This window comes from Oratosquilla oratoria, chromosome 36 (genome assembly GCF_046742065.1).
Source record: "Oratosquilla oratoria isolate Oo_2021 chromosome 36, ASM4674206v1, whole genome shotgun sequence".
Lineage (NCBI taxonomy): Eukaryota > Metazoa > Arthropoda > Malacostraca > Stomatopoda > Squillidae > Oratosquilla > Oratosquilla oratoria.
This window is the reverse complement of record NC_134812.1, coordinates 10,194,090-10,205,477: the sequence shown is the minus strand read 5'-3', so window position 1 is coordinate 10,205,477 and position 11,388 is coordinate 10,194,090. Positions and strand designations below refer to the sequence as shown.

At 38.4% G+C, this 11,388-nt stretch overlaps 1 non-coding gene across 1 annotated transcript; it reads left to right on the top strand.

The window, feature by feature from the left end:
• Window positions 1-7,964: 7,964 nt before the first annotated feature.
• On the top strand, window positions 7,965-8,037 carry TRNAV-CAC (transfer RNA valine (anticodon CAC)). Its single transcript has one exon. It is a non-coding gene; the product is annotated as a tRNA-Val (tRNA).
• Window positions 8,038-11,388: the final 3,351 nt, after the last annotated feature.

Genomic DNA, 11,388 nt, shown 5'->3' with positions numbered 1-11,388 from the left:
TCTTACTCTTTTTTCTTCTCTTCTACTCTCCAATACCTTCTCTTCCCTATCACTCTTTTTTATTCTTTTTTGCTCTCTTTTACTCTCATTTACTCTCTTTTATTTTCTTTTATTGATTATTATATTTTTAGCCTACTCTTTTTTATCATCTTTCATTACCTTTATTTTTCACAATTTCATTTAATTTATTTTTTCTTTTAATCTCTTTTCGTCAATTGTACTCTCTTTCCTTCTCTGCTCTCTCTGTCACTCTCTTTCTTTCTCTTGTTTTCTCTTTTTACTTCCTCTCTTTTGATGTTTCGTTCCTGCCTCTCCACCTTTGTCTTGTAGGCTATCACCTTTCTTGTCCCTTTCTCTTCCTTCTCTTCTCTCTTTCTCTTCTTCCTCTTCTCCATTTCATCCTTCCCCCGTCACATCTCTCCCCTCTCTTCTATCTGCCTTCTCTTTTTCTTCTCTTTTTTTTTCTTCTCTTTACTCGTTCACTCCTGCGTCTCTGATTACTCTCCTTCTCATTTTCCTCCTCCTCCTCCTCCTCCTCCTCCTCCTCCTCCTCTTCACACACACGCACACACACACACACACACACACACACACACACACACACACACACATACACATACTAACACACACACACACACACACACACACACACACACACACACACACACATACACATACTAACACACACACATACTAACACACACACGCATACACACACGCAAAACACACACACACGCATACACACACGAACACACACACGCATACACATACGCATACACACACGCAAAACACACACACACACACACACACACACGCACGCACACCTACGAGCTCTGAGCTCTCTTCCGTGAGGGAAATAGCTGTCGATCACGAGTCCAACACGTGATCCAAAGACCAAGTGAATACACACACACACACACACATGAACACGCGCACTCATATATGCACGCCCTAATTGATGAAGATCATCACTCTGAAAGAGAAAAATCAGATGATGATGATATGATTTGACGTTACAAACTCCTCCCATCGGAAGTCTAGAACGGTGCCCCTTACAGAGGACTTTATAGCGTGAAATATAATGAACCATGTCCTTGGTTCAACTTCGCCGGTGGCAGGATTCGAACCGCCATCCCCTCGACCTTCGCCGCAAGTAACGACGCCCTAACCCGCTCAGCCAGCGAACTTAATGAACCATGTCCTTGGTTCAACTTCGCCGGTGGCAGGATTCGAACCGCCATCCCCTCGACCTTCGCCGCAAGTAACGACGCCCTAACCCGCTCAGCTAGCGAGCTTCCCAGTAAAATCAGAAATTATGAAAATAAGGAGCGAAGCTGACAGCAAGGGCAACAATTTCTTCAGCTTAATGTATTTGTGTGTTGGCGACCAACTCCCAAAACTCGGCGAATTACAAATGGAAATCAGTAGGAAATAAACCTTTCGTGGTATTCGTAAGCGACTGTATGCATCGCCTGTTTCAACCGGTTCACTTTATTGTCACTGTTTAAGAGTTTGTTCATAACACAATTATAATGCCTTGGTTTAATTATGTTTTTTCCATATGTTTAGACGTTGAGGAGAGGGTCAAATCAAATTTCATATATAAAAAGGCATTATAAATAAGATAAAATAAAACAGAACAAGAAAGACGTAAAGCGCGGGGTGATCAAAAATCTATATTCAAATGGGGTGAGAAAATTAAGTAATTTTAGAGTAAAAGTATAAATATTCCCGTCTTCTCCTTTTCTGCATGAGGGGACGGAGAGGGGGGGTCGCCGATTTAATGAAGCTGCCTTGCTGTGGATGTGTTGTGTCTTGCGACACTGATTCTGACCCAGGGCAGTGGACAAGATTCTTCTGAGGTGAATGAAATTCGTCTTATAGTATCCAAATTAGACGCTTGAAGTTTTCCCAGTTCGGCGCAGATACAAAAAATAAATAAATAAAATAAAATAAAAGTAAATAAATGAATAAATAAATAAATGAATAAAATTAAATAGATAAATAAATAAACAAATCGCTTTTTCATTCACTCTTCTTTCTCCTCTCTTCAAATATGTCTTATTCTTTTATACTCTCTTCTACTCTCCAATACTTTCTCTTTCTATATCACTCTATTTTATCCTTTTTTACTCTCTTTTACTCTCCTTTACTCTCTTTTATTTATCTTTACTTTTTTAGTCTACTCTTTTTTTATCATCATTCACTTCTAATTATCTTTTATTTTCTACTCTTTAATTTCATTTACCTTTTTTCTTTTAATCTCTTCTCATCTATTTTATTCTCTTTTCTTCTCTGCTCTCTCTGTTACTCTTTCTCTTTTTCTCTTGTTTTCGCTTTTTGCTTACTTCCTTTTGATATTTCGTTTCTGCCGCTTCGCCTTTATCTTGTAGCCTATCAACTTTCTTCTCTCTTTCTCTTCTTTCTTTCTATTCTTTCTTTCTCTTTTTTCTCTTCTTCCTCTTCTCCATTTCCTCCTTCCGCCGTCACATCCCTCCCCTCTCCTTTATCTGTCTTCTCTTTTTCTTCTCTTTACTCATTCGCTCCTGCATCTTTGATTCCCCTCCTAAATAAATAAATAAATAAATAGATAAATGAATAGATAAATAAATGAATAAATAAATAAGTAAATAAAGATATAAAGAAATAATATAAAATAAGATAAAATAGAATAAAATAAAATAAAATAAAATAAAATAAAATAAAATAAAGTAAAATAAGATAAATACAATAAGATAAGATAAAATAAAATGAAATAAAATAAAACAGTAAAGTAAAGTAAAGTAAAATAAAATAAAATAAGATAAAATAAAGTAAAATAAAATAAAATAAAATAAAATAGTAAAGTAAAGTAAATGAAATAAAATAAAATAAAATGAAATGAAATGAAATGAAATGAAATGAAATGAAATGAAATGAAATAAATAAGAATCGAGGGCAATGAAAATTTGAACACTTTATTGATAAGGGAATCCGAGAAATGAAAGCACATGTACGTATTACGTGAGAATCCAGCAATGGAAAATGAATAAAAGAAACGTAGAAATAACAGGAAAAACGGGACCAGAGTGAAGCTAAAACTCTTTTTTTCGGCACATGCATGTATGCATGTAACATAAAACCTGTTGTATCGACAACTTATCAAATCAACAAGATTGAGATTGGGGATAGTCCAGTAATATTGCACTCACTATTTGTTCACAAGTAAAGAAAACAAAAACAACGAAAAAAGCCAGAAAGACAAACAAAAAAAGAAACAAAAATATCAAACTTTTCATAAGGAAATTGACGTGGGAAGGGAGAGTCTACGATTTATTTCAGTTTCATTACAAAAGAAGAAAGTTGTGACTCAGTTACGCACCAGTGTCGTTAACAACTCTATTATGCTAAAATAGAGTAGATAATTAGCTAGGAATTGACCCGTTGAAAAGAAAGGTCATCTCAAATTGGTTGTTACGATTCTGAGCAGGAAAGTCATATTTCTTATAACGGAAGATTGTTCATTATAAGATTATAAACACGTTATATATAAAGGGGGTGGATATGAGCTGGATGTACAGTCATGGCTGAAAGTTCGTGAGCAGGTAGGGGCTGAGGACTAGAGCGTTCGAACAAGTTAACTGTCTACGTTCCTCTCAAAGTGATCGCCTCTATGTGAGCGAGTTACTGGTAGTTTTTTTTTTATTTTTTTATTACGCAATAGCGTCATACAGTGGGGGGAGGTTTTCATAATGAATGTAGGAAGGCAACTGGGATGCACATGCTTACACACGTACACATACACTTGTATACACATACAATACATGAGTTGCAGCTAACATACGACACTGGGTACTGTTTGCGGGTAGTTAAGTATGTGGATCTGTGATTCGCAAGTCATGCATCACCAATTGTTCTGGCCCACTCTTTTTGATATCATAATTACCAGAGATAATTCTTTGTGTGAAATACCCATGATATCCGATGAGCAAAAACATAATGAATAATTTCTGTATCACGGCATGTGATGGTTCCTGTATAAATGGTGGTCACTCCTCTGAATGAGCTACTAGTAGTTATGTATAATATGTTAGGTATGGGAATCGTATGTGTTGCATTGTAACGATCAAGTTACGGTCTTGTTGCAAGCTATGACGTAGGTATAACAACAGGTTCAAATCTTATCCACAAATCCTGTATTACAGCCATTATCATTACCAACACGAATTATTATTATTATTTATATTGTGGATAGGAGGTAAAGGGAACACGGGCTGAGGGAAATACTTTTATTCCTGACTAGTTTCGCCTGAAGAAGCCACTCAGGCGAAACTAGTCAGGAATAAAAGTATTTCCCTCAGCCCGTGTTCCCTTTACCTCCTATCCACATTCGTCACAATGTATACACATTATTTATATTATTATAATTTTTATTTATTTTCCTTTTATTCATTTATCATTATTATAATTTTTTCGCATACGACCTAGTTATGGACCAAAAGGTCTCCTGTCTCGGCATGCCCCTCCTTTGTAATCCTTTTGTAATCCTTTGTGTAAAACAGATTTGGAAAAAATTGGGCAGGGTCAACGGAATTCATAAGTAAAAATTAAAAGCTTCAAATCACCATGATCGTCATTTTGAGTGTCTTTTAGTGTGTTATGCCTTAAGATGTCAGCACATTAGGCTAGCATGCTACTTGCCTTAGCTACTTCGTCTGAGTAGAAACGACTTCGGTTACATTACTCTAGACTTCCGTAAGAACATCTCAACAATGTGTCTAACATTCGTATTCTAGATTTAACTTCTCTTAGTTCATCATTCAGCTTCTCACTATATGACGCTAGATTAATCTAACATTTGGAAATTTAGAAAACAAAATTTTGTGACCGAAGTCGTTTCTGCTCAAACGAGGTAGCAAAAGCAAGTAGCATGCTAGCGAGAAACGCCTAGTGTACCACCACCTGAACAAGCTAGTTGCTGAGGTAATGACGTTAGGGAGAAGTTGCTCAGAAATCACTCTCGTGGCAGACAAGCACTAAGCAACTCTCCAGGGGTAAGTGGCTATATGTATTGATTCATTGCTTGTGTTCATATTTTTATTAGTAAACAACAATATTCATCATATATATGTACACACACACACATAAACACTTAAACACACACACATAAACACACACACTTAAACACACACACTTAAACACACACATAAACACACACACACATAAACGCACACACACACACACATAAACACACATAAACGCGCACACACACACACACACACACACACACAAAAACACACACACACACATAAACACAGTTATAAACACACACACATAAATACACACACCCATAAACACACACCTACACACACACACCTACACACACACATACACACACACATACACACACACACACACACATGCATTTGTTATATATGAATTTATCGTGTATGTATCTATTATGTATATATTTATTGTGTATGCATTTAGTGTGTATGCATCTGTCGTGTATGCGTTTGTCGTGTATGCATTTATGATATTGATTTTTACATTTACATCTAATATAGGTTACTCGTTATAACTTTTACTCGTTACATATAATGGGTATTCCATAAGCAGCGCTATTAGTTCTAATTATAAAACCAAAAAGAGTGAGCCAAAACAATTGGTTATGAATTGTGTGCGATTGCCTGACCTACAAAACGGCAAATAACTTGTTCACAAGGAGGGACCACCTTTGGTTTTAATAAATTTATTACGCCCGTGGGCGGCAAACAATAGTACATTTATTACAATATTGTATTAGAGGACATGTCATATAATACATATATTCTTTAAATGGAGAAATAATATCATAATTTTAAATATACCTATGCATTTATTTGTTTTTTATTTATTTACATTATTATAGTTTTTATTTATGATTTTTTTCGCATCCGACCTAGATATGGACCAAAAGGTCTCCTGTCGGCATGCTCCGCCTTTGTAATCCTTTGTAATCATTCAGGATCCCCCGAAATGGGGATGGCGAGATAGTGGTACTATGTAAATGTCACATACAATCATCATGCCTTGTCTCTGGGGAATATTGTCTGTCATCATTGGTCACGGGAGATAATAATTTTAAGGGTGTTCGCGTTAGGACGGTTATACAGCCTGCACGGTGATCACTGTGGCAGAGGGACCACCTGGAGAGGGGCGTCGAAAGTCAACTTCTTTCGAACGCTCTGCCCACTATTGGCTCTGGCTTCCCCGCACTACCTGTTCACGAACTTTCGGCCATGGATGGCTCTGAAGCCCCGGCCACACAAACGCGACTCAAGTGCGTTCGTTTGAGTACAAACGACTTTGTTTACAATCTTCCGTCTTTCGAATCTCGAAATATCAAATCATCTCTGCGTCATATATTGAGAAGCTGAATGACGAATTAAGAGAAGTTGAAAATATGTGAATATTAGACACATTGTTGAATTGTCCTAAGGGAAGTCTAGAATGCTGTAAGCAAAGTCGTGTTTCAAGTTTTCAAATTCAAAACATTTGACGACAATCGTGAAAGTGTGACGGGGATTTGCGGAGCATTGAAACATTTGCCGAAGTAAAATATTGCTATTTACGAAAAAAATATATATGAAACTCTACCCATAGCTCATTATGTAGTATGTATTTGATGGTGTATATGCAAATGAATGAAGATAATGACATGCATGGGTAGTAAAAGTATATACGTGTGATAGGAACTACGAGTACGAGTAGAGATATTCAGCAATAAAGTTTTACACATTCTCGCGTACGGAGAATGGCGAGTTTTTTTTTTTTTTTTTTTTTTTGGGGGGGGGCAAGGGGGGGGGGCAACAATCCTGGCGATAATCTTCCCTTTACCAGCACAATCGTGATGATAAGGGCGTCTGACTGAGTGGAATCTCTTCCATTTTACGTCATGCAGTTGTTTTCAACAACTTAAGAGAAGTAAAAAATTAATATTAATCTGAAACCTAACCTAACGTGATCTAACTTAACCTGACCTAACCTAACTTAACCTGACCTAACCTAACCTAAAAGTTCTGCATGGCGTAAAATGGAGAAGACCCAATTTTGGTTACACACGTTAAGGCAGCAAGATCAGTATAAATTCAGAAGTTGGCCAATGGTAAGAAAAAATACAATGGCGATTAATTATTCGGTTCAACGTTGCGAGTTTCCCTTATCAGGAGGCCAGGACGGTGCCCCTTACAGAGGACGTTTTATCGTGGAATTTAATGAACCATGCCCTTGGTCCAACTCGCTGGCGGCAGGGTTCGAACCGCCAATCGACCTCCGTCACAGGTAGCGACGCTCTAACCCGCTCACCCAGAGAGCATCCTGACTACAGTGGTAAACAACAATTAAGAATTATCAAAATAATCTATTATAGGTGTTATAACGTTGGTTGTGAATATATATATATATATATATATATATATATGTATATATATATATATATATATATATATATATATAGCTACAAATTTTAGAATGAGGATTGAAGTTCATTTACGTTGTGTTTGCCGGCTTGGTATCACGCTTAATGTACTTCCTCTCGCGCTTAATGCACAAGGTCTCACGTTTAATGCACAACGTCCCACGCTTGATGTAAAGATCTCACGCTTAATGCATAAGATATCACGCTTAATGTACAAGGTCTCACGGCTAATGTAGGTCCCATGCTTAATGTAAAGGTCTCACGCTTAATATATAAGGTATCACGCTTAGTGCATAAGGCATCACGCTTAATGTACAAGATCTCACGCGTAACGTGTAAGATCTCACGCTTGATGTAAAGGTCTCACGCTTAGTGCATAAGGCATCACGCTTAATGTAAAGATCTCACGCTTAATGTATAAGGTATCACGTTTAATGTAGGGATCACACGCTTAATGTATACGGTATCACGCTTAATGTACAAGATCTCACGATTAAGGTATAAGATCTCACGCCAAATGTACAAGGTTTCCGTAGTGTAGTGGTTATCACGTGTGCCTCACATGCGCAAGGTCCCCGGTTCGATCCCGGGCGGAGACTATCTACCATGGGAGGAGTAGCACTCTTCGTTATAAATACAATAAATTGTATTTATCACCAACAACTCGATAAAGGAAGAGTATAGTACGGAATCTATTTGGGTGTAGATTATAGGCAAGAATAAGAAACTTATTATTGGCGTCCTATGTAGATCTCCTAACCTCAGCAACTCCTGGCGTAGTCTCCTCCCCCCACCACCTCTTTGATCTGTTCTCCTCAGCCTCCTTTCCTGTTGTTCTTCCATATCTTCCCATCACGGGAAAACGGATATACCCACCCCCTGTAATTTCCGTATTCCGTCTGATCTCCTTTCTTGTCGATGGTACATATGATTGGTTGCTCTCGCTCTTCCGGTGGCTTCTTCGTCCTTCCAGACAGTGGCTTCTACAGCCACAAGCCACGCCGCTCCAGTCGAGCGGACTAATCCAGACTTCTTCTTTGTCTCTGACGAAGTCGACGCCCACAGAATTCTTGGCTGATGGGGCTAGTTGATCGTACCCGTCGAGGATTAATTTGGGATGGGAAGGGTGACTGCATGGAAGCTTGCCCCTCGGAGAGACCCTGGGAACTGGCGCCGGAGTGTGAGTGGAGTTATCCGCTCCCTGGCATATGATGCCCCCCAATTCATGATGATTGATGATTATGATGATTGATGATTATAATGATTGATGATTATAATGATTGATGATTATAATGATTGATGATTATAATGATTGATGATTATAATGATTGATGATTATAATGATGATTATAATGATTGATGATTATAATGATTGATGATTAGAATGATTGATGATTATAATGATTGATGATTATAATGATTGATGATTATGATGATTGATGATGATTATGATGATTAATGATAATCATGATTGATGATTTCATGATTGATGATGATTGATGATGATGATAATGATTGATGATTTCATAATTGATGATGATGATGATTGATGATTATAATGATTGGTGATGATTGATGATGATGACGATTGATGATTATCATGATTGATGATTATGATGATTGACGATTATGATGATTGATGATGATAATGAACTGAACTATGAAAAGACACCGTCTTACAGCTTCCATATCCATTCCTTCATCTCTTCTTTAATATTTCTGCAAGTAAGTCTTCACAAACTTTTATTTATTCTGATTGCGTCGTCCATTTCTTGACCAAATGATTTGGTCATCATTGGTCTGTTCTATGTGTATTTCTTGTTCTTCCTGTATAGATATGTCAATTTGGATATAAGGGTCAGAGAAGTAATGTACATCTTCTTAGTCGATTAACAATTTTCTTCCTTACTTCTGATTGAGGTTGTTTGACCATTGTTATTCTTTATATATATACTCGTATGTATATATATATATATATATATATATATATATATATATATATATGTATATGTTGAGTCATTTTGACAAGTTGAAAAGGTTGTTAAATAGAGTCTCGGGTCTCATTCCGTGTTTATTCCTGACCGGTTTTGCTTGTAGCTACTTCAGAGGATAAGAAGCTACAAGCGAAACCGGTCAGGAATAAACTCGGAACGAGACCCGTGACTCTTTTTTCTACCTTTTTACATATATATATATATTGCTCCCTTGTATACAAGCTTCTTTTTCTGTCAAATATATTACAAGATCTCTTATGTGCTACCAAGTATTTCTCTTTTCTTTTAGTTTCACCTCTTTTGCAAATGTTCTTGCATCCACAAAACGTTCACGGTCTCTCTCTCTTTCTCTCCCTCTTTCCCTCCTTCCTCTCCCTCTCGCTCTCCCTCTCGCTCTCCCTCTCGCTCTCCCTCTCGCTCTCCCTCTCGCTCTCCCTCTCGCTCTCCCTCTCGCTCTCCCTCTCGCTCTCCCTCTCGCTCTCCCTCTCGCTCTCCCTCTCCCTCTCCCTCTCCCTCTCCCTCTCCCCCTCTCCCTCTCCCCCTCTCCCCCTCTCCCCCTCTCCCTCTCCCTCTCTCTGAATGCCTCGGTTTTGTCCTTCGCCGCACCTCTTATATCTATCAAGTACATTTATTCTGCATGTACAGTTTCCTGCCTCTCTTCATCTAATCATTTAACATCTCTGATCTTTTGCCTGAGTCTTCTGGAAACGTCTGTGTGTGTATGTGTACGTGCGTGTGTGTGTATGTGTACGTGCGTGTGTGTGTGCGTTTGTACGTGTGTGTGCATTTACTCTATTTATGATCCAATAGCTTCTCTGCCAACTTTTTTCTTTATACAATTTCCAGAACCGAAAGAACCTCACTATTCCTGGAACCAGGTTGCTTTCCAGAGAGTCTGCTGGAAGGGCGGCATCTTCCATGCGTCTTCTGGTCCGGCATCCTTCTTAGGAGGTTATCACACTGGGCTAATTTTCCTTCGACATCCGACCTCCAACCTCCATTCGAATAACTAGAATATGACTTACGGAAATCTAGAGTTCTCTAAGGACATTCCAGAAGTATGTCTAACATTAATGTAGGTTTACAATCTCATAATTCATCATTCAGCTTTGCTTTATCTATGACGGAAAGATAACTTGATATTTGGAGATTTGGAAACTCAAATTTTGTAACCGAAGTCGTTTTTTTACTTAAACGAACTCTCAAAAGTCGACGCTGGCGAAGCCCGTGGAAGCCCAGTGTGATGACCCTTTTCCCTCGGTACCTTGTGGTTATGTCGGTTTTCTCCTACATAGAGACTAATCATCGCTTCATCATTTTCATAAACATTTCCCTTTCCATCATAAACCGACCCCCGCCTCCATTATACACGGGACCTTCCCCGTAAAATTACTACCCCCCCATCCATCATAAATGTACCCCTCTCCTATAAAAACATATATAATAAAAAGCCTTGCACTAACACACGGAGACCCCTCGGCATCATAAACATACACCTACTTCTGCACAAAGGGAGTTCTCATAAATCGGTCCTTTCCGGTGTAAAATAAACACTCCCCCAACCTTCCTCATTACGGACGTCTTTCCATTTGGGATCACTCATACTATAAAGCTTGTGTGGAGCAGTAGGTAACGTTCTTGCCTCGGAACGCGGAAGGTCCGGGTTCGATCCCCGGTAAGCGCAGAACACTTTCATGGCATTCCGACTCCTCTTACTCCACAACGGCTGACATTAAAGGTGCGGTAGATCAGCGTCGCATATATATGCTATAATCTAATCAGTATGGTCGAGTTGATTACACTGTTTCACACTTCATACTCAACCACAGTCAATCCAACACACCAACAACAACTTTACATGAACTTCTCACCACATACATACACCCTTACCAAACCGGATCAAGCCACATAGGCTGTATTGCCACTCAGGGGATAGACTGGGCTTGTAGTGGACCA